Consider the following 23790-nt stretch of genomic DNA (forward strand, 5'->3'; position numbering starts at 1 on the left):
TAACCTGTGTCCACTAGATCTTCCTAGGAAAGTATCAAGACTATAGCATGGCCCCAGGCCAATGTTCCCAATGCAGGAGGAACTACATTACTAAATGCAGTGAAAATGCACAGCTTATAATTATGGTTGAGGACTAGATCTAAGTCTGGAGATCTTCATCTTAGGAGGAAAGTCTCATGGAGAGAATTACATACGTGACCTATTGTTACTCTCCAGTATTTCCTGTTCCTTTTAGCCGTTTACCTTTATGGGTGAGCCTAATGGTGGGCAGGTTGAATTCAGAACAATTTCTGGACTCAGAGCCTCCTAACCCAAAATCGATAGCTCTCCCTCTCCTTCTCCCTTTCTCTGTCTCTCCCTCCGTACCTCTTCCACCCAGTCACCAAATGTGACTGGATTTCCTTTGACCCACTGTATATGGTACTTGCTCAGAAGCCTGGAATGGAGGCATTCAACAGAAATCTTCAGTCTAAAATCTTTGTGCTCAAAGTGGGGCCTGGGGATGCTGCCTTGGACTGACGTGTGGTCATATAATAGTGCTGATAACAAGAGCTCTAGATATAGCTACTAGTGTTGACTTCCATTAAGTTCCATCTCACAAAGTATAATGAGTATTCTGTAGTGAGTGCCTGGGAGGATGGCTCTCACCAAATCTGGAGATGAATACGTGAAGAGGAGAGTTCTTCTGGGTAGAAGACTCCTGGTGCCAGGTGTGGGAAGCTTCTGTAGAGCTCAACAGCATAATGCAAAGATTAATTATATACTCGTATATTTTAGGCTTTCCAAGTCTATTTTATAAAAGCTCAACCCACTATATTAACATAATGACTGTGCTTTTCTTGTGGAAATCTTGGAAACAGACTAATAATACATTTTTCCACCTACAATGAAAACTAGATGGCTTTAGTTCTGAGAGAATCGAATCTGGGTTATTGCAAGTCTCACACTGACATTTTCTACGCTATTTTGGACAGCATCCTCAGAATATTTAACATCTACTTTGACAGCAAAACGGTGGAAAGAAAGGTTCTGATTGATTGGTTATGAACCAAAAAGCAGAGGAAGAAGCCTGGCTTTTAAACATAATTTTTTAGCCTGTAAAGCCCCTTATGGGTCTTAAGGAAATGAGATAGGGCATATTCCATTAACCTCACCTCCAGAGTCAGAAGGGATGGCATTTTACCCTCTGACCACAACCGCCCATTATTCCAGATCACATGGTCATCACTTTCCAGCACTTTGAACTTCACTGGCTCTGACAAGTTCCTCACATTCTATTCCTCCCAATGCACCAGCCTCTCCTTTTACCATTCCAAACTTCGATTTCTCTCTTGTCAGCGGCCAGTCCCCCCACTTATATTTTGGATTCCATCTTCCTCTTTTTTTCCTCCAGTTCTTTATGGTATTGATAACTCCTTCTCCATCTTGTAACATCAGTCTCTACTCACTGAATCCTCCTGGTAGCATTTCAATATGTTAAAGACTCCCTCATTAAAATAACTATATTTGGTTCTCATACACCATTCCAGCTATCCTTCTGTATCTCTCTCCTCCACACTCAAACTCCTTCAGAGATGATTTGAAGTCACAGCATCCATTTTCTCACCTTCCACGTACTGCCCAATCCATTCCCATTTAGCCTCTGCCCAACAGAAGTATTCTCAACACGTGTCGCTGAAGTCACCAGTTTTTAGATTCCACATATAAGTGAGATCATGCAGTATTTGTCTTTCTCTGACTTATTTCACTTAGCATAGTGCCCTCAAGTCTCATCCGTCATGGCAGAGGGAAAGGTTTGTTCCTTTTTATGGCTGAATAATTTTCCATTTTATACTTATCCCACATTTTCTTCATCCACTCATCCATTAATGGATACTTAGGTTGTTTCCATATCTCAGCTATTATAAATAATGCTTCAGTGAACAAGGGGGTGCATCTATCTTTTCAAATTACTGTTCTTGTTTTCTTCAGATAAATACCCAGAAGTGGAATTGCTGGGTCATATGGTAGTTCTATTTTTAATTTTTAATTTTATTTTAATGCAGAATGCCAAATGCATACTGTTTTCCACAGCGACTGCACCAATGTACATTCCCACCAACAGTACACAGGGGTTCCCTTTTCTCCACATCTTCCCCAACATTTGTTATCTCTTGTCTTCTTGTTCATAGCCATTCTAACAGATGTGAGATGATAGGTTTCTCACTGTGGCTTTGACTTGCATTTCCCTAGTGATGAGTGGTGTTGAACTTCTTTTCATGTACCTGTTGGTCATCTGTATGTCTTCTTTGGAAAAATGTCTGTTCAGTGCCTCTGTTCATTTTAAAATCAGACTATTTCTTGTTTTGTTTTATTATTGAGTTATATGAGATGTTTACGTATTTTGGATGTCCCCCCTGACTGCCCCAAGTCCTTTTGTACGTTCCCTTTTCACTGACTGGTACCACCGATCATTGAATGTGCTAGCTTATCTCTCATCCTATGTATCACTGAATTCTGAAATTTTTACCTCCTGAAAATCTTTTGAATTCTTCTGTCAGTTTCTACCCTAATCTGAGGGAGTACCATTTTTTTTACGTGGTGTATTACCTTGGCCTTAAAAGTGGCCTTCTTGCGTGCCATCTGACCTTTACCCTGGCAGAGTAACCCTTTCAAATATAAATCTGATTATACCACTCCTTAGATAAGACATTTCAGAAATTCCCCTACACAACCTCTCTAGCCAGTGTCTCTCTTGACACAGAGCCTTCTCACATGCTGTTCCTTCTTTCTGGGTCACTCTTCTACCCCAACACTGCTTACCAAGGTGGCTTCTCTCTACCCACAATACAGGCTTAAGCTTCACCTCCTTGAGTCTGCCTTCCTGGACCTCACTGCATCTCTCTTTCTTGGCCCTTATCACCGATAATTTGACATTTGTTTTTATTACTGTTGTTAGCCAGTAATGCCTGTCTTCCCTACTGGACTCCAGCTCCACAAGGTCGTGCTTTAGGTCTGTTTTTGCCAATTATTATTACTGTAGTCCCAAACAAGAGAATGTAAAAGGAGCTCAGTATTTATGAGATGAAAGATGGCTTATATTGCGTTACAACATATTTTTTCTATCTAAAAGAAAGCTGCGTATCATTATTGTTCAGTTTGGGCTGTCTTGAGTGTCACTGTGAAATGACCAGCAGAAATTGTGATGGGCAAACACGAAAGGGAGTGTAGCTGGCTACTGTGAATGTTCTTTTAGAGGAGGTTGTGGATATAGTAGCCCAATTTCTCAATCAAGTTACCAGTTTTGTTAATTACATGGACCTGGACATGGACATTTTAACTCTGACTGGAGGATTTGGTCCTACCTGCTAATGACCACAAAAGTCACATAGCCTGTCTGAGTTTTCATGGGGCAGAGGAAGATCTTGCTCTTACCCACAAACTTAAAGGGAACAAAGGGAGACAAAAATAAAGTTGCATTATGTTTATACCTCATGAGTCCTATATGTTTCATATGCTGGTTACATAAACATAAAGTCTTCAAAGACAATAAATATAAATCATTTTCTAGGGGTGTCTGGCTGGCTCAGTCGGTTAAGCATCCAACTCTTGGTTTTGGCTCAGGTCATGATCTCCTGGTTTGCTACAGTATCCTGCATATGTTCTGAACTCAACAGGTTTATTGATATTAGTTGTTAAAGATTGTTAGAAGCACTAATACCTAAGTGGCTTTTTATTTATTTTTTTTATTTTTATTTATTTATTTTTTTTAACGTTTTATTTATTTTTGAGACAGAGAGAGACAGAGCATGAACGGGGGAGGGGCAGAGAGAGAGGGAGACACAGAATCGGAAGCAGGCTCCAGGCTCTGAGCCATCAGCCCAGAGCCCGACGCGGGGCTCGAACTCACGGACCGTGAGATCGTGACCCGAGCTGAAGTCGGACGCTTAACCGACTGAGCCACCCAGGCGCCCCCTAAGTGGCTTTTTAAAATGAAATTTAGATTGCCTGAAAGTGGTTTGCTACACTAGCTTACTAGAATGCATGAGAAAAGAGAGCTAAATATTTTGGTGTGTCACATGTTTAGAGAGTAGATGACAATAGAAAAGTATCAAGAGACAGCATGCAGGATGTGAAAGAGCTGAGTCAGAGCAGGATAGTAGTCTTGGCTCTGCCTTGAATCAGTTGTCTAGATGTTGAGAAAGTCCTTTAACTTCACTGTTTTCAGAGCGATAATACATTTTTCTTACAGCTCTAAAATTTCATGATCTGATGAGCAGAATGTAGTAAATACGATCCTAGCATTATTATTAGGGAAAATGAGTTTCTCTTAACTGGCTTTATATGTTTTCATTTATTGTGTGTGTGGATTTATTTTTGTTTCCTTTTTTTTCAAATGTTAAATAATTTCATACTTAGAGAAAGCTTATAAAAATAGTACAAGAATTTTTGCATACCCCAAACATTAATATTTATGCTTTAAACGTATGCTTTATCATTCTTCCTTTACATACACATACCAGTATTCTTGGGTTGTTTTTTTTTTGTTTTTTTGGTTTTTTTTTTTTTTTGTTTTTTTAATTGAGACTAAAACTGGAGACATGATTAACCTCTAAATACTTTGGTGTGTATTTCCTAAATGAAGATGGATACAATTCTACTCTATGTAGACAGATTTCATTAATGGTCTCCCTAATGTCTTATTTAGAAAAAAAAAGAAAAAAACTATGTTTTGTTTCTGGTCCAGGATCCAGTCCAGGATGACACACAATTTCTCTCCAGTCATTCTCTCCAGTCTTTGTTTGTCTTTCATGGCTTTTACATTTTTGGAGTTCTTACAGGTCAGTTACATTGTAGAATATCTTTCAATTGCATTTGTCCAGAGTATCCTCATGGTTAGATTCAGGTTATGCCTTTTTGACAGGAATTCTTCAAAGTGTTTCTCAGAGCATGGTGGATATGTGTACCATTCCTGTGATGGGATTTAGGTTACTTAAAGTGATATATGCCAAATTTCTCTACTATGAAGTGTCATTCTGTCATTCTAACTATGGTGGTTATCAAACAGTGATTTTTCAAATCCCATCATTCCATCTACATTTCTTATTTACAATTCTGTAAGGAGGAGGTCTCTTTTTTGTTTCTTTCTACCAATATGTACTCAAAGTGCCTCTAAATGCTTAGTCACTTATACCAAGCATTACTTAGCTTTTGTGTGGCATATTAACATTTACTGATTTACTTTTATGTGTGTGAAAAGGAGTCATTTAAAACACTAGTAATTTAGGGACACCTGGGTGGCTTAGTCGGTTAAGCATCGAACCTTGGCTCAGGTCATGACCTCATGGTTCGTGAGTTCGAGCCCCGCGGTGGGCTCTGTGCTGACAGCTCAGAGCCTGCAGCCTGCTTCAGATTCTGTGTCTCCCTCTCTCTCTCAAAAATAAAATAAAAACATTAAAAAAATTTTTTAAACACTAGTAACTTAAAATCTATTTTAATTTGGCTTTTATATATTACTTGTTCCTTTAAAAAATTGGTAGTAAAACTTCATTTCACTCAGAACGTGCCTAACAATGGATAGTGAGGAGAAGGGTAGTAACTCGCAGGAAAATAAATTTGCCTAGAGTTAAAATTTTACTAAGGGAATGATCCACATATAATATAAAGCCATCTGTCCTCATTTCAAATGCAATTAGAATCTGGGGAGTCTGATAAATTATGTGTTGTCCTTCCTATTAAAAAGACTTTTTCTGTTTTAAAAACAAATACTGAGATTGTGGCATACTGATGAGTATATACATAATTTGTTCCCCAGATGGGCCCTAGGTCTTGAAAAGTATCTTTTACATTTAGGCATCAGATTATTTTCTGCCTTAGGTTATAACTAACATACACATGAGTTTTTAAAATAAAAGCAATTAGCCCATTTGCTATAATGACCTGGTAAAAATTAGTGCATTGTGGAAAATTAGTATCTTACCAATAAAATAGTAAGGAAAGCATACTTTTATCTTTCAGTAATGTGAGACACTCAAGTTTTTGTCTTGTATAAAATATCCTTTTAACATATTTGTTAGATTTTGAGTCTGAGGATGGTACAATAAAGTTGCGTTTTCTTTTTTTCCTTTCTGGCAGTCGGCCAGAGTAACAACAAAGAGAGGGAAAAACTAAAACACATACGCTGTATTCCACTAAACTAGAAGAGAGCTAAAAACCCTAGGCCACAAAATAGGCGGAATGTCTGCCAAAAGCAGCGAGAATAAGCAGGCTGCATGTGGGAAGTGGAGCGAGGATACCACAGCTATAGAGCTCGGAACCAGCAAGAGATGCTTCACGAAACCGAGAGGCCCACCCTGAGATGCAAAACCAAAATCCCTTGTTTGCAAAAGCAACCTGGGCTTTTAAAGCTGATGGCAGGAGTTTCCCTGTACCTGGTTTGATTCTAAGAAGTTGGGGAGATGAAGCCAAACAGGCTTTTTTTTTTTTTTTTTTGGCATTTTTCTGTCTCTGTATCAGTGGGGAAGAGATGTCTTTGCATCCTGAAAACCTCAGGGCTGCTTGTCTCCAGTGGCTGTTGAGAATTAAAAAAAAAAAAAAAAAGATTCTCATGGAAAACCCTGAATCAAGACAAAGTTTTTCTGGTCAGGAACTGGAGTCACTATGGCCTTCTTCATGAACCTCTTACCAATAGCTTATCCAAAAAACCCCCAACCTCCTTTAAAGATGAATTAACAAAAGGATTTCAGCTGAAGGCCACTCCTACCTTTCCAGAATCAAAAAGGAAGAAAGTAGCAGAAAAACCAAGGACAGATAAAGCATACTCAACAGAAAAAATACTTCTGTAAGGGAGTTGAAAATCATGTCCAACCATTTTGTTAATTTAGAACACTTTTTGGAAGTATTTAGCACTGAGAGCACAAAGCAGTGATAGAAGAGGTCAGGGAAGAGAGAGTGTAGCCACATGAGAAAATGCAATGTAAGCTGATTGAGCAGAAAGAAAAATAAGGTAAGAAAATAAAACCATCGCTGAAACGAAGGTGAAATTAGAAGGATCACAAGGGACAGTAGAGACTGGAAAACAAAATAAAGGACAGGGAAGCTAGAAATGGAAAAAGTGGGTGGCATTTATCAAAATGAATACAAATGTTAAAACACATTAGAGAAAATGATGTGGAAGCAGAAAAGGAGATTCAGCATATGTGTATTTGAATCTTAGAAGAAGAAATAGAATGAGGCAACAGATACAAAGGTATAACCCAGGTAATTATTTCTGACATAAAAATAAATACACACACACACAAAATTGTAGGAATATACTGAACAGGTTTTTTATTTGCTTACGCAGGGGTGTTTGAAAGAAAAAGGGATAAAGTTTCTTTTTCTGCTGTGGCGAGGCCTTATGATGGTACTTAATTGCCTGCATAAATAGAACTAATTGAAATGTAAGCATCGGTTAGATCTTGTAGAAATTAGTTACACTAATTTCATATAATTTGATTACATGGGCAAAATTTGCTTCATGTTAAACTTTTTATTTTTATTTTTAATTTTTTTAAGTTTTTGTGTTTTAATTTACTCTGTTTTAGGTAACTTACCTTTGAGTCGAAAAAGTGCTTTAAGGAAAAAATTAAGGGAAAGGTCAGCTATCTGTTTATTCAACGAAGTTTCTTGGTATAATTAAAAATTGGCCTCTGGTTTTTTCATTAAGTTTTATTTTAATTCCAGTAATAGCAACATCCAGTGTTATATTAGTTTAAGTTGTACAATATAGTGATTCACCAACTCCATGTTCACCCCGTGCTCATCACGATAAGGGCACTCTTTCATCCCCATCACCTCTTTCACCCCTCCCACCACTCACCTCCTCTCTGGGAACCATCTGTTCTCTGCAGTTAAGAGCCTGTTTCTTGGTTTGTCTCTCCCTTTTTTTTCTCCCTTTGCTCATTCATTATTTCTTAAGTGCTACATGAGTAAAAGCATATGGTATTTGTCTTTCCCTGACTTTCCTTAACATACTACTCTAAGGCTCCATCCAGGTCATTGCAAATGGCAAGATTTCATTGTTTTATGGTTGAGTAATATTCCAGTGTGTGTGTGTGTGTGTGTGTGTGTGTGTGTGTGTGTGTGTTTGTGTATCGATATACATACACACACACACACACACACACATACATATATACATACATACATATAGGACTTCTTCGTTCACTATTTGTCCATGGACGCTTGTGCTGGCTATTGGAAATAATGCTGCGATAAACACAGGGGTGCGTGTGTACCATGGAATTCATCTTTGTGTATTCTTTTGGGTAGAATCCAGTAGTGCAATTCCTGGATCATAGGATAGTTCTGTTTGTAATTTTTTGAGGAACCTCCATACTGTTTTCCACAGGGTCCGCACCCATTTGCATTTCCACCAACAGTCAAGAGATTTCCTCTGTCTCCACATCCTCGCAAACACTTGCTTCTTGTGTCTTGGAGTTTAGCCATTCTGACAGGTGTGAACGTGGTATCTCGTTGTAGTTTTGGGGAGCATCTTTTCATGTGTCTGTTGACCATCTGTATGTTGTCTTTGGAAAAATGTCTGGTTATGTCTTCCGCTCATTTTTAAACTGGGCTTTTCTGGAGGGCGGGATGTTGACTTGTATCCATTTTTTATACATTGTGGATACTAACCCTTCACTGGATTTGCAAAACATTTGCAAATTTGTTCTCCCATTCCAGAGGTTGCCTTTTAGTTTTGACGGTTTCCTTCACTGTGTGAAAGCGTTGTAGTTTGATGTAGTCCCCATAGTTTATTCTTGCTTCATTTCCCTTGGCTCAGGAGACATAACTAGTAAAATGTTGCCACAGCCAAAGTCAGAGAAATGACGGCCTGTGCTGTCTTCATGGATTTTTTTTATGGTTTCAGGTCTCACACTTAGGTCTTTAATTCATTTTGATTTTATTTCTGTCTATGGTAAAGAAATTGGTCCAGGTTCATTCTTTACCATGTGGCTTGTCCAGTTTTCCCAACACCATTTGGTGAAGAGACTGCCTTTTCCCCACTGGATAGTCTTTCCTGTTTGTGGAAGATTACCTGCCCATACAGTTGTGGATTTCTTTCTGGGTTTCCGGTTCTATTCCATTGAGCTATGTGGCTATTTTTCACGTCAGTACCCACCATATTGTTGGGATTACTACAGCTTTGGAATAAAACTTGAAATCTGAGATTGTGATCCCTCCAGTTTTCCTCTTTTGCAATATTGCTTTGGCCATTCAAGGTCTTTTGTGGTTCTATACAACGGTTAGGATTGTTTGTATAGCTCTGTGACAAATGCTGTTGGTATGTTGACAGGGATTGTATTACATCTGTAGATTCCTTTGGGTAGTGTAGACACTGTAAAAATATGTATTCTTCTCATCTATGAGCATCGGAAGTCTTTCTTTTTCCATCACCTTCCATTTCTTTGATCAGTGTTTTACGGTTTCCAGAGTACAAGTCTTTCAAAATTTGGACCCTGTTTTAAAATAGCTTTCAGTTCGCTATTTTGCCTCCACCTCTCCTAACCTGTGAAATCTCCAGGAAAGACCCAGTCTGAGTTTCCAAAACCAAGTGTGACAGGCAGGGAATTCTCTGAAATGGTTGAAAATTAAATATATAAAAGTTACAACAATGACTTGTCACCTCACATCTGTCAGAATGGCTCAGTTTCAACACACAGGAAACAACAAGGGTTGCTCAGGGTGTGGAGAAAAACAACCCTTGTGCACTGGTCATGGGATGTAAATTGGTATCGCCACAGTGAAAGCCAGTATAGAGGGGGCTCAACAAATAAAAAAATACAAATACCATAGGATCCAGTAATTCCACTACTGGGTATTTATTTACCCAAGGGAAATGGAAATACTAATTTGAAAAGATATATGCACCCCTATCTTTATTATAGCATTATTTACAATAGACAAGATATAGAAGCAACCCAAGTGTCCACCAATACATGAACAGACCACACACACACAAACACATACACACACACACACACACACAATGGAATATTACACAGCTATAAACCAGAATGAGATCTTGCTATCTGCAACATCATGGATATACCTAGACAGTATGAGGATAAGTGAAATAAGTCAGACAGAGAAAGACAAATCCTATATGATTTCACTTCTATGTAGAATCGAAACAAGGGAACAAATGAACAAACAGAGAAAAAGCAGAAACAGACCCATAAATGCAGAGAATTGACTGTTGCCAGAAGGGAGGGGAGGTGGGGGGATGGACAAAATGGGTGAAGGGGAGAGGGAAGTTCAGGGTTCCTCTCATAAAATGAATAAATCACAAGGCTCAAAGGTATAGCATAGGGAATCTAGTCAGTGATACCGTAATAGCATTATACATTAACAGATGGGAGCGACACTTATGGCGAGCATGGAGGAACATCCAGAGTTGTTGCATCACACATTACATTGTGTGTCAGGTAGACCTCCGTTTAAGTAAATATACCAAAGTCAAGGTTTCTATGTTATGAGTGGAAGTACCAACTAGAGATTAAAAGATTAAAAGTTCCCAAGGCCAACTTTGTTCCTACACTGGTCTTGCCTTATTTAGGTCCATAATCACTAGCAACAACTTCCAAGCCTTCAGGGGCATTCAGCTACCCAAAGAGAGAGACTGCGATCAAAATGGTCCCGGTAGTTGTGCCTCTATTTCTCTATTCGCTGCCTGAATATTTTCTTCCCTATGAGCTCCCACTCCTCCATCACTCTTCGGCATGGTTCAGTGGCATTCTCCAACCTTTCAATCTTTAGCCTATAAAGGCACAGACTCCTACAACAAGGATGGGCTCAAATGACCGAGGGTAGGAGCCATGTCCTGCTCCTGGAGAACAAGCTAATTGGGAGTCTCAGTCATCCACACAGTCACCTCAACATAGGCATGTTATCACCTATCCAGATGAAGCTCCCTTACTGATTTGACAAGTCAGTCCTACCCCTGCCCAGCCCTACAGGTACATGGGAAGGGCATCACAGATTTAGGAATAGAGATGGAGTGAGGACACAGCTTGCCTTGGGCCATACATCTCTGTAATTCAGAATCTCCACATCCAACCCCCAATTCCTTGAGAGGATCTAAGCCATCCTCCCTAAGTGGGGGTGCAAGTAGATGATATCCTATTTCTCTTTGCTGTAAACAGACTTCCCAGCAGCTCAAATGATTTTCAATCTCTCTCAACAGAAAATCTGAAGTATGCTCGCACCTTCAATGAAACCAACAGACACAAAAGCAGAAAACTGGTCAGGACCCTCTTGAACTCTCTATTTGAATATGCCTTTCTAAGCAACTCCCCTAATCCTGGGTCCTTCATTCACCTTTATCTCACTTGGCATAAACCCCCATATTCTGACATCTTTTCTAAAACTCTTATTCCTATCCAGCTCAGGGTTGTTCTTCTTGAAACCTGGTCTCCTCTGCTAATTCGATTCTTACCCTCCTTCATTGTATTCATTAGACCCACTCCCCAGCTTTCTATTATTAAAACATTTGCCTGCAAGGTGAAGACAAAAAAACAAAGAAAAGAAAGAAAGAAAGAAAGAAAGAAAGAAAGAAAGAAAGAAAAGAACCCAAATTTAAATCTCATTTCTGTCACTTATCATATCCAAATAGGTCACTTCAATCTCTTTTGAGTTTCAAATTCTCCATGTAAACAATCACTGGGCAAGGAGGTTAAACATAGGTTGAAGTACCAGATGATATTTTGATGAATTAATCTCTGAGGTTCCCTACATCCTGAGATTCTAAGTGCTTTTGATTTGGCCTCTGGAAAAATGGAGAGTCCTTAGGTGGCAGAAGTGGAATAATTAATGGAGAAAAAGAAATACCAAGAAAACCAGAGAAGAAAGTAAAAAGGCAAAACACAGTACAGAAAAGTCATGGGAAGAAAAATCTCCAAAAAAAGAAAAAGCTTCCTAGAACAAGTCAAGGGTACTGGCCCAAAGGGAAACCAGACTGGGAACTTTGGCAACAGAGAATCATAGAGCAATATCCTCAAAACAGAGGCTGAATTTAATTAACGTAACATGGTCTACAACTAGATATCCTTCCCTTACAGAAAACTCATTTGTCTCAAGAAGAGGGGATATCACCACATCTAAGGAGCTGCCTGATGAGATCTTGCTTATTATATAAAAGCCATGACACCATGGCCATAGATGACATCCACCCTAAAACCTCTGATGGTAAAAACAAGGGACTAGTTACCAGTGCACTAAATACTTTTGTGAGCACTAGTGGTCAAACATATAAGGGCAAATGCTTGCACTAACCTGGTTTCTTAAGAAAACCCTAAATTAGACTTCCGACATCATTACCTTTGACATTCTGAGTTGATCTGCCCTAGGATCTGTGTCTTCATCTCAGTGCTGCTGAGGAACCAGAGAATGGATGTGGAAGGTACACAGGCTGACGGGCAAACCCCTCAGCTACTCATTAACTATGGAATCATGGGGCGAGTAATCAACTGCCCTGAACCACAGTTGCCAAAGTAATAAAAAGTATGCTACAATAACACAGCTACTTTGCAAAGCTATGCAATGACTATATAACTTAACAGATGTTATGCATAGGATATAGTGTCTCGTCCAGGGTAGAACACTGAACAACTGCTTTTGTTCTCTGCGTTCCCTTAGGAAACACATAATTTTCAGTTCATTCATTTAATTCCCTTTCCTTTCATTTTCCATTTCATTTCATTTCATTCCTTTATACTTTGAGAGTGAGTGCACACAGAAAGAGGGAAAGATACCCCAAGAAGACTGTCAGCACAAAACCCAACGTGGGGCTTGAACTCACAAACCTGAATTGAAATCAAGAGTCACACCCTTAACCGACTGAGCCACCCAGGTGCCCCAACAAATGTCATTTTTACAAATCCATAAAAATCCTACCTGGTTATAGAGTCTTCCTCAGCATTCTTATCTGCTCCTAAAGAAGAACGCAAAATACATGTTAAATCAACAATCGAAAAATATAGGAAATTACAAGTGTATGGCTAATGATTTGTGAAAAAGTATTGCTTTGGGACCACACCTGGAAACCACACTACACTGAATGGTAATTATACCATTGGTAGGCTTAAAGCACTAAGAAATCTTACCTTCTCCTCTATATTGACCAAAAGCAAGAATGGGTTTTATCAGAATTTGACACCTACAGGTGAACTGATGTTTACAATGACCATCACTGACCGACTCTATGACGCTGGAGGAAAATGGTATCGTTAGGTGAATGTTTATCCTAAGCTGACAATGTCAAGCTGAAACTAGCATGATTTTTCTGGACTTCCACTACTAGAGGAGTTAAAAGAGAGTATGTTTATTTTTGCTGCAACACGGCAGAACTTCCCCAGCCCTTCAGTACACACTGTTCAGTTTAAGGATGAAACACCCCCTCACAAAGTGTGCTCTATAGCTATTGTACTTTGCAGCATGGCCAAACCATAGCAAACAGACTCTCCCTGGCATTATTTCCAATGGGAAGTTAAGGAAGAAGGATTTGGCATTCCAGTTTGATAAAGTTCTAACCTCTTGAGACTGTCTCCTTCCATTGCTAGAGACTCTATCTAGTCCCACCGTACATCACAGAGGAGGATGACCCCAATGTGAATGCTATGTAGTCATTTTTCTCAACCCTCCCCATTAGGTGACACACATCTAGAGAAATCATGCTTTTTTTCATGGAAGGCATATATCATCAGATCCTCTACTGATGAGCAACAAAACAAAACAAAGGGCAAAGAATATCTTGAATGCCTACATTCAATTACGGGGATTTTTAATTTTCTAAACATTCAAAGATATCCACTCTATGATTCTAACTATATGACACTCTGGAGAGAGCAAGACTATGGAGGTAAGGGTTGGGGTGAATGTAGGGATAAAGGGGCACAGCACAGAGGACTTTTAAGGCAGTGAAACTCTTTCACACGATACCACAAAGGTAGATTCACATCATTACACATTTGTTAAAACTCATAGAATGTATAACACCAAGGCTGAACACTAATGCAAATTAGAGACTTTGACTGAAAATGATGAGTTAGTGTCCGTATAAAATGCACCACTGTTGTCAGGGTGCTGGGTGGCTCAGTTGGTTCAGCGTCCAAGTCTGGATCTGAGCTCAGGTCATGACCTCACAGTTCATGGGATCAAGTCCTGCATCAGGATCTGTGCTGACAGCACAAGATTCTTTCTCCCCTCTCTCTCTTCCCCTTTGCTGCTCACACGTGTGCATGCTCTGTCACTCAAAACTAAAGGAACTGAAAAATATATACTAATAAAAATGGACCACTATCGTGCAAGATGTTGACAACAGGGGAGGCTAGGCGTGTACGGGAGCATGGTATGGCATATGGAGACTCTTTGTACTTTCTATTATATTTTGCTGTGAACTTAATACTGCTGTAACAATAAGGCTCATTAAATGTAAAAAACAACAACAACAAAACACGGTATCCATTGAAGCTACTCTTGCCATATATTAATGCATGATACAGTCACCCTGAAAATTAAAATAGAGATCAAAGTAACACAAAGGGGTACTGTCTCCCATATGGAAGCATATGAAAATACATAAAGCAAAATACAAAAATACAGAAGTTATTTGTATACTTAGGAAAGAAAACAATTGGTTAATATGATCAAATATAACTATAAACAGGGACTCAGCACTATAGGAATCAAACCTGGGTTTTCCATATAATTAAGAGATTTTATTCTAATTTTAAATCAAAAATCATTATGTTGATCGTATCTAAGAATCATAATGAAAGCTTAATCACATCAAAGAAGATTATAATGACCTAATATTGCCCTAGTAAATTTTGTACAAATACCTACTTCATATGGATGATGAAACTGAAACCAGTACCATGGTAACCATCATATTACTTGCTATTAAAATAAAATTTTAAGACACCGCCAAATATTAAGTCAGGGCTATAATTCCTATACAGAACAGGTTTCATCCAGCAGGCCAAAGATGGCTACCCTCAGAACATCTCCTTGAATGACTGGCCCTTGGTTGTTCACTGGGATCTTGGATTTAAGGAGGGTTCCCACCATTCCCTACCTGGTCAAGAGTGGCTCACTGTGCCTAAGTGCTGGTAAAATCAATGTGCTTAAGGCCGTACACTTGATTTCCTTCTGGAAACCTGGAACTTTGGGATATGCTAAGGAGAAGATGCCTATGTGACTAGCATCTGATGAAAGCCTCGGGCACGGAGTATCCATAAGCCTCGTACTGGCAGACAACATTTCACTTGCGCTGTCCTAATTTTGTGCTGGAGGAATTAAGCACATCCTGCTAACTCCATAGAGAAAGGATTCCCGGAAGCCTGCGCTTGGTCTCCTCTGGACTTCACCCCATGCACCTTTTCTCTGTGCTGATTGGCCTTTCTAGCCTGTCCCCATACCAAACCACAGGCATGAGTGCAACTATATGCTGAGTCCTGTGAGCTCTTCTAGTGAATAATCAAATCTGGGTGTCATTGGGGTGCCTCTAACACAACTGCGTTATATGAAATTTTTATTATTTGTGTTGATGTCTTACACGTGGTTACAGTCAGAAGGTTATGTCACAGAATACCTTTCCTGGAAACTCTTTTTCTTGGTATTTGCCTGGAAAATTCCTACATTCCTATATATCCATTTGAAGAAAGGTTTCAAAGCAATAGATGAAATCATGATGTCAGAAAGTGTGAAACAAGCAACAATCCTATTTTACTCAGAAAAAAAAGAGAATCCTGGTGACTGCCACTATGTTCTACCATATACGAGTTCCTCTCAAATATGAAAAATGTATTTTATGCCATAACCAGAGTGTCCTAACTCAAATCTAATCTTTTTAGTCTTCTGCTTCAAATTCTCCAAAATCCCTGCATCAAATACTGCTGCCTCCCTCCCTAAGAGCCATTCCATATTCTTCATTCTTGCTAGAGAATCACAACTTTATTTGGATATTACTGTCTCCATACACAAAGAAGGTGGCCTCACCCTGGCTTCAAAAAGAGAAAGGAGTATTCTAAGCTAATCACAGTACCTGATTTCCCAGGGACCAGTTTAGGAGTGAGTATGTGATGTAACCTAGTCTTTAAAATGCTAGAGGAAGTCTACTGCAAGACTCTTCCTAGTGAAAAGAAACGCCTAAAGAAAAGCAGTCCTTCCCACCCACTGGATGTTGCCATGTGAGAATATGATACCTGGAGCAGTTGCTAATTAGCCACCCCGGAAAGGAGAAATAAAAACACCACCAACTCCAAAACTGAACAAGAGACGACGGGGATCCTGATGACATCACCGAACCATCAAAACATTTCTGGTTCCTACTGTTTTCGTCACTGTTAGAAGTCACCTATTATTTGCCGCTAAAAGCATTCTACCGAAGAAACTTCCCAAGGCCCATCGGGTAAGATCTACTCCTTTCTATAGCACTAACAAACTTCCATAAGCTTGTCTTACCTAGGTATTCACCTCATTCCCAACCATTCCCATAGCACACGTTTTCTACCAGCAAAACCCAACTGCTCATAAATCCTGCTAAGTTCACTCATACACCTTCGCCTCTGCACTGTTGTGTATTCAGCCAAACACGTAATCGTGATAGTTTACAAACATTGTCAAACATACAAATGTTGGTCCTGCCAAACATTGTCATTCTGCCTCTCTACCTGGCAAACTGAACTACTCACCCTGCATGCTTACTGTAGATTCTACCCAGTCTTTGAAAACTCTGATTCCTCACCATGAACTTACCGTAACTGGAACAAATGCCAGTACAAAGTAACAATGATAATTATAAGCTCCACGAGACTCTGGCACCTAGTAAGCACGAAAGGGAGTAATACAAATGACAGGGATAACAACAAACTCCTGGGGCGCAGAGACTGGTTTTTGAATGTTTGTATTCTACAACAACAGGATCACACTTAGTAGCTAAAAGGCACTTAAGAGTGACTTGGGAAGTGAACAAATGGACGTGAATAAAAATGATTCTTTTGAAAATTATTTTGAAAAACCACAGAAACTTTTCTGTTTCAAAAACCGCAGGGACAGCTCTATTCTGTTATGAGCACCTTCATGATCCAAACGCTGTCTGCTCGATCTTTGCCTTTCCTGTAACTTCCAAAACTAACCTACAGAAGGTCTTTGGTAACAGTCTACCAAGTTAAAGCTTTCTTCCTACTTTTCAGATTGTACAGTGCACTAGTGTCTGGCTTTGGCTCAGGTCATCATCTCACAGTTTGTGGGTTTGAGCCCCACATCGGGCTCTGTGCTGACAGCTTAGAGCCTGGAGCCTGCTTTGAATTCTGTGTCTCCCTCTCTCTCTGCTCCTCCCCCGCTCATGCTCCGTCTCTCTTTCTCCTTCAAAAATAAAGAAAAACATTAAAAATATTGTTTTAAATAGAAAAAATAAAAAGCAACTGACTGTTAAGCCAACAGTTCCAGAAAGAAGGGTGGGGGGTGTCTCTGGACAAGGCTGTGACAGGCAGGGATGTGGCTCATCTGAACCCAGAAAATGGGGAGAAGGAAGAGTTGACTTGACTCCTGGATTTCTAGGCAAAGAGCTTCCCTATGCCACTCCACTGGAGCCTGGCTCTCTGATACTGGGGGGAGATGCTCCCCAAAGAGGTGGGCAGAGAAAGGGAAGGAGAGAGGAAGTCGGCTTTGGTGGGACAGGGGCTTGTCACCATGCCCTCAGGGGGCACCCGTGCTGAACAAAGGGCTCACAAACAGAAGACCTGAACTTGTCCTTTACTGGTTCTGTGCCTTGGGACATCATTTATTCTCTCTGGGCCAGTTTTCACATCCGTGCGATGGAAATCATGGCACCACATGTGCTGACATTGCAGTGCTGCGTAGACGTGGATGGACACGTTTGGGTTATGACAGGTAAAAGCCTGGCTCTGATGTCAGACAGACCTGAGGGTGAAGTCCCTGGCTCCGCACCCTGTCGGCTGTGTGCTCTTGAGCAACTCACACCTCCCCTCCAAGCTCGGTTTCTCTGTCTGTAAAGTGGGGACAATCGCACTCACCTCAGAAAGTTACCTGTACACACAGGGTACGGCACAGAGTAGCCCCCAGGAAATGGAAGTTCTGATTCCTGAAACGATGTACCCCAAGAAATTCAGAATTCAGAATCAGCCACCAACTCACTACTGTAAGCCGTGCCTTAAGACTGCAGATCTGGAGTCAATGGGCACTAGAGGCCTTTTGCTCAAATTTGCAAGGTTCTGTCCCTGCCCCCCCGAGGCACCAAGGGGGATGCCACACAGGTCCCTCTGATCAGGCGATGGCCTTGGCCTCATGTCTGGCAGAAAGCTCATTCCATGCCCCAAACTCGGCTGCTCCCAGGAGAGAGGATGCAGGCCCACACCTCTGGTCACCAGGGGCAAAGTATACCCACCCCACCACCCCAGTCCCCCACCCCGCGGCCAATAATCCAAACTAGACTGACATGGGTGGGACCTCCAAGGACGCTCCTTCTCCACATGTGGAAACTGAGTCCTTGAGAGGGGAAAGGACTTGTCCAGGGCATCGAGGGAGCTGCTGGCAGAGCTGGGGCCAGGGTCCCAGCTGGAGCTCTGCCCAGAGGCAGATGCCTTGTTCACACATTCTTCTGCCTGTGGCCCCCACTCCCAGTTGAACAGCCAACCATTTCCTTGAAAACACAGCCATTCCAGTTGCAAACATCTGCAGAGCACATATTACAGCTAGGTTTGGTTAAACAATGAACAAAGAGTCTGCAGGTTTTTAACCCGAAGGCTTTTGGGGGAGGTGCTAGAGACACCCTCCCCTAACACAGTCATCAGAATACTGTAGGTCTGTATGTTTTGTTGGAAGGTTGTCCATCTACATAGACCTTTCTTCAGGTCCCCACAGGGCCTCTAAGAGGGCTAAACTGAAAACATCTGGGCCTTTCTGAGGAATTCCACACATCCCACCTTATTCAGAAATGCTAGAATGAGGAGTGCCTGGGTGGCTCAGTCGGTTAAGCGTCCAACTGGGGCTCAGGTCATGATCTCACGGTCTGTGAGTTCTAGCCTCGCGTTGGGCTCTGTGCTGACGTCTCAGTGCCTGGAGCCTGCTTCAGATTCTATGTCTCCCTCTCTCTCTGACCCTCCCCCATTCGTGCTCTGTCCCTCTCTGTCTCAAAACTAAATAAACATTAAAAAAAAAAAAAAAGAAAGAAATGCTAGAATGTACAGTCAGCCCTGGAGCTGATTCTTTCAACAACGCGGGACATGCCACACATAGACACCTATACGCAGACATATGCCCGAGCTTTCTGAGCAGGGAGGGGCAGCAACAGGTCCAGGCTTCAAGCCTGTCCTTTGGTGGCTGTCTGCCACCAGGCGGGGAGGGGCTTCTTGGTGCTCAGTGCTGACACCACATGCGGACACCCTCAACACACATACACAGGCACAGATATGAGGCCAGCCCCCAAGGTCTGAGGGCATTTGTGGTCTCAGGCTGAGGACTCAAGATACAGGGGTGAGGCAGCTCAGCAGTGACGGGGTCCCAGGATGTGAAGTGACATAAGGAAGGCAATAGACACACATACAATCACACATACATGGTCACGGCCTCACCCATGTACACAGAGACTCATGCATCACACAGATACACCTCTTACTCACGAAAACACATAAACACACAGACCCATGTACACGCAATAAGAAGATATACTTGGATATCTCCAGACCGATGCACAGACATGCTCAGAGGCACTCACAGCCACATGTCCTCGCCCACATAGGCATGTGCATGCTTTACACACACGCACACACACAGTCCAAGCATCTAAACGCTTCCCGGGAACCAACCACTATGGATTTTCCCCTCTGCGGGCAGTCCAGGGCTACAAACTAAAGGCTGGACTGGGTTCCCAGTTGGCCCCAAGGAGAGGGAAGGAGCAGAGGGACAGTTGAACCTTGCTTGCTTCTCACTCTACTGCATGTGGGGGTGGGGTACGGGGTAAGGGAAACCCACCTGCCAAAACAGCAGGGGACAAGCCCACAAATGGAGTCACCCACTTGCCAGGGGCTTTCAGGAATGGGGGGCAGGGGGAGTCTCTTGGCTCCTGGGGGTGGCTCCAAGCACTGAGAATTTGCGGGAAAGAGGAGATCTGGGATGAGGGGCATTTTTCCACAGTGAACCTTTCCCCCCTTCCGAAGTCTGGTCTTCCTTCTGCAGCTCCATTCAGCCCCCCACCACCCAATACGCCCAGTCAGCACCCCCAGGCGCTTGCCTCACCTTCCTGAGATCCAACCACCGGCTCCTCCACAAGAGGAGGTCCTACCCAGACATATCCAGGGGTGCCCCACACCCGGTGGGGGGGGGGGGGGCCTCCCGCTGCACCCGCCCCTGCACACAGCATAAAAACATCCAGAGTCCCCCTATACTCCAACCCCCAAACTCACCCGCCTCCAGTTCCCTGGGGAGGTAAATACCCAGCCAGGTGAGCCCCAAACCGAAAATGGCCGTCCCCGCCGCCGCCACCGGCCACCTCTCCTTCAGAGACCCTTCCCCGCGTGGCTTGGAAGCCCCCTCCCCCAGGATCGCGCCCCCGCCCCCGCCTCAGGCACCCACCTCCTTCTTGATGGTGCGCAGCAGCCTCTGTCTAGTGTGCGCCTCTGTGGGACCAGATGAGGGAGCAGCCGGTCAGCCGGTCAGCCGAGCGCTGCGGCGGGGCCGGGGCTACCCTCCCGCCGCCCCCGCACCTTGCTCCCGCTTAGCCACGGTGCCAGAGGCCATGGCCGCACGCGCTGCTTTCCCAGCCCAGGTGGCGGCGGTGCCGGCTCTCCTGCTCCGCAGCTGCAGCCCCAGCGGGGCGGTGCCGAGCTCCCGGTGACATCAGGCTCCACCCCGCAGCCGCCCCCGCCGCCACGGCGCAGCCTGGCCCCTGGCGGGAAGGTCCTCGGCCAACCTTCTCTCTGGGCCCCTACCACCAGCAGCCCCGCCTCCACGGGAAGCCCCACCTCCCATGCCCGGCGACCCTGGTCCCACTTCCCCTCTATTGGGCAGGGCGGAAATGCATCGTTCATTCCCAGATCCGCTCCTTGCCAGGCTGCAGGGAAGTAACCTGAGGCGGTGGGGCCTGTTATTGACAGGCTGCAAGCCTCAGGGTTCTCATCTTTAAAATGGATGTAATAGGGGCGCCTGGGTGGCTCAGTCGCTTGAGTATCCGATTTCGGCTCAGGTCATGATCTCATGATTCGTGGGTTCGAGCCCTGCGTTGGGCTCTGTGCTGACTGCTCAGAGCCTGGAACCTGTTTCCAATTCTGTCTCCCTCTTTCTCTGCCCCGACTCCGCTTGTGCTCTGTCTCTAAAATAAATAAACATTAAAATACATTTATGTGTATAAAATGGATGTAATAGGACCACCTCATCAGAATGATACCAAACATAAAAGAGATAGTGAATGTAAAGCACTTAACACAGACCTAGGAAAAAAGACCAGCAACCATAAAAGCTGTCATTATTATTATTATTATTATTATTATTGAGTCTTCCAAGATACAGTGGCTCTCCACCCAGATTGGCCAGGCCTTACGTGGCTCCCTCCCCCACACGCAGGTCACTGGGAGAGTGGCAGAGTGGGATCCTTCCAGGACCCCGATAAGGCACTTGTCAGCCAGGATCTCCAAGACTCTTTGCGACCAACGCTTATTCCACCAAGTTCCTGACCGCGTCCACCCAGACCGCAACTCGGGTTTACAAACATTTATTGAGCACCTACCACATGCCAGGTTACTGTACTGAGGATACAGAAGTGAGCAAGATGGGCAAAAGCCTGCCCTCACAGGGCATAGGACGTAGACAGAAAATAAATAAGCAGATGATGTGGTATGTTGGAAGTTTCTGGAGAAAAATGAAGTAGGCAAAGGAGACAGGTGGGGTTTGTATTTTTGAAGTAGGGTGCTTGAGGGAGGTCCCATGAGGAGATGCCATTTGAGCAAAGAAGAGAAGAGTATATTAGGGGATTTCTGGAGGAAGAGCATTCCAGGCAAAGGGAACAGCAAGTGCAAAGGCCCTGAGGTAGGAGTGTGCCACTGGGTATGACAAATAGCTAGGGGGCCAGTGGGGCTGGAGTGGCATGAACAAGAAGGGTTGGCAGTCTTCCAAGGTCCTGTTTAGGCCTTGAAGTCCACTTAAAGGACTTGCATCCTGCCCTCAAGAGCCCCCTGGGTTTCAGCCCTCCTGTCACAGCTCAGAGCACGCCCTCTTGCTGAGGGGATTCAGAGTCCCCTTTTCTCCATTTGTCAGTGCCATAAGCCAGAGAAGATGATTTTGACTAGCTTAGGGAAAAGAAAATAAGCTGGAAGGATAATGGGCATTCCCAGAGTCCAAGGGGGGCCTGGAGGACTGGGTTGAAAGCAATGTAGCTCCAGAAAGAGAGACCCTTGGGAATAGTCACCTGGCAAGGACAGAGTGGTTAGGGTGCCACCACTCAGGTGGAAGGAGCTCCAGCTGTTGGAGGCTCCCGTTCCAAGAAGGGAGCATCCTATTGGCCTGGCCTGAGACCTACGCCTGCTTCTTTCTGGGCAACGGGAGTCTCAGTCACAATCCCACCACCCCACTATCTCCAATGAGAGTCCCTGGGAAGCCCAGAGAATGTGAAATGGTTGCTTGGTAGCCAACCCCCCCCCCCCCCCATTATATTAGAACCATATATTGAGGACCTGCTGTGTGCCAGCCACTGCATTAAGGGCTTTAGGGTTTGGGTTGCCTGCTTTAAACACAACACGGACATAAGCCCAAGCTTCACTTTTGGCCTCTTAATATTATCTTCTTCAATATATTACATTGTGAAAGGCGAAATAAAATAGTCACTTATGTCAACAGGTTTTCAAATGGAGCCAGAGGCCAGTAAGGAGATGGGCCTTATGCACATCCTCACCGGTAGGAGAACCACAAATGTTGGAACCGGGCCAAACTGCAACTCTTCCAGGGACTCAGCCCAAACACCTGCCACTTGCTATAGTAAGAGACCCCACTTAGTGATAGCCTTAGAAACCAGTTACGGTCACCAAGTTTTGTTTCCTGCCACCAACACCAATCTTGGTCATCAGAATTCTTAGTAAATGACATATACAAGCATTCCCTTTTGTCTTCAAAAACCTTTTCCTTTTATTCCCTGGATGGGGGTGGGGAGGGTAGAGGCACTATTTTGGTTGCTGCCCAAATGTGTCTTTCCCAAACTGCAATTCTGAGACCCCAAATAAATAACTTTGTTTTTATTTCAGCTCTGCCTCTTCTCTCAGTTGACAGAGTTACATTGTGCATCGCTAAGTAGGAATGCACAAATGCTTTCTTCACAGCTTCTAGGCCTCTTCATTTTGATACAATTTGAAACCCGTGGGGGTGGTGGGTGGAGGAATTCAAGCACAGCACAAAGCATCTTGATATATTGATCAACTCAATTCATCAGTTGTTAACTGAGATTCACCAACTGTTAACATTTGCTGCATTACCTTTATGTTCTCTGTCTCCCTCTTTTTACAACAAATTGCACACATTGATTGTATACATCTTGATGAATTTTCTCCTATGCACTCACCTGTAATACCATCACTATAACGAAGGTACTAAACATATTCATCACCTCCAGAAATGGATGTGTGTTCTTTCGTGGTTATTTATTTCTTTGGGTAGGAACGTGTAGCATGTGATCTATCTCCTGGAAGCAGAGGCGTGGGAACAAGGTGTGGGAGGGAAACATGAAGGAAGCAGAGAGGGAGCAATTGATGTGATTTTATGCAA

The 23790-nt window shown here is 43.0% G+C and overlaps 1 long non-coding RNA gene across 3 annotated transcripts in view; it reads right to left on the minus strand.

Annotated features, from left to right (window-relative positions):
• LOC145712975 (uncharacterized) overlaps positions 1–20866 on the minus strand; it is a 126775-nt gene extending 105909 nt beyond the window's left edge. For 2 of the 3 annotated variants that reach the window (XR_014135865.1, XR_014135866.1), the window contains exons 1-2: positions 20617–20866; positions 12916–12952 (exon numbers count right to left, since the gene is read on the minus strand). This is a non-coding gene — a long non-coding RNA (uncharacterized LOC145712975). Of the gene's footprint in view, positions 1–12915; positions 12953–18059; positions 18128–20616 lie in introns of all 3 variants that reach the window. The other variant, XR_014135867.1, reaches the window with a different exon arrangement.
• Positions 20867–23790: the final 2924 nt, after the last annotated feature.

This window comes from Panthera onca, chromosome D3 (genome assembly GCF_046562875.1).
Source record: "Panthera onca isolate mPanOnc1 chromosome D3, mPanOnc1 haplotype 2, whole genome shotgun sequence".
In the NCBI taxonomy this organism is placed as follows: domain Eukaryota; kingdom Metazoa; phylum Chordata; class Mammalia; order Carnivora; family Felidae; genus Panthera; species Panthera onca.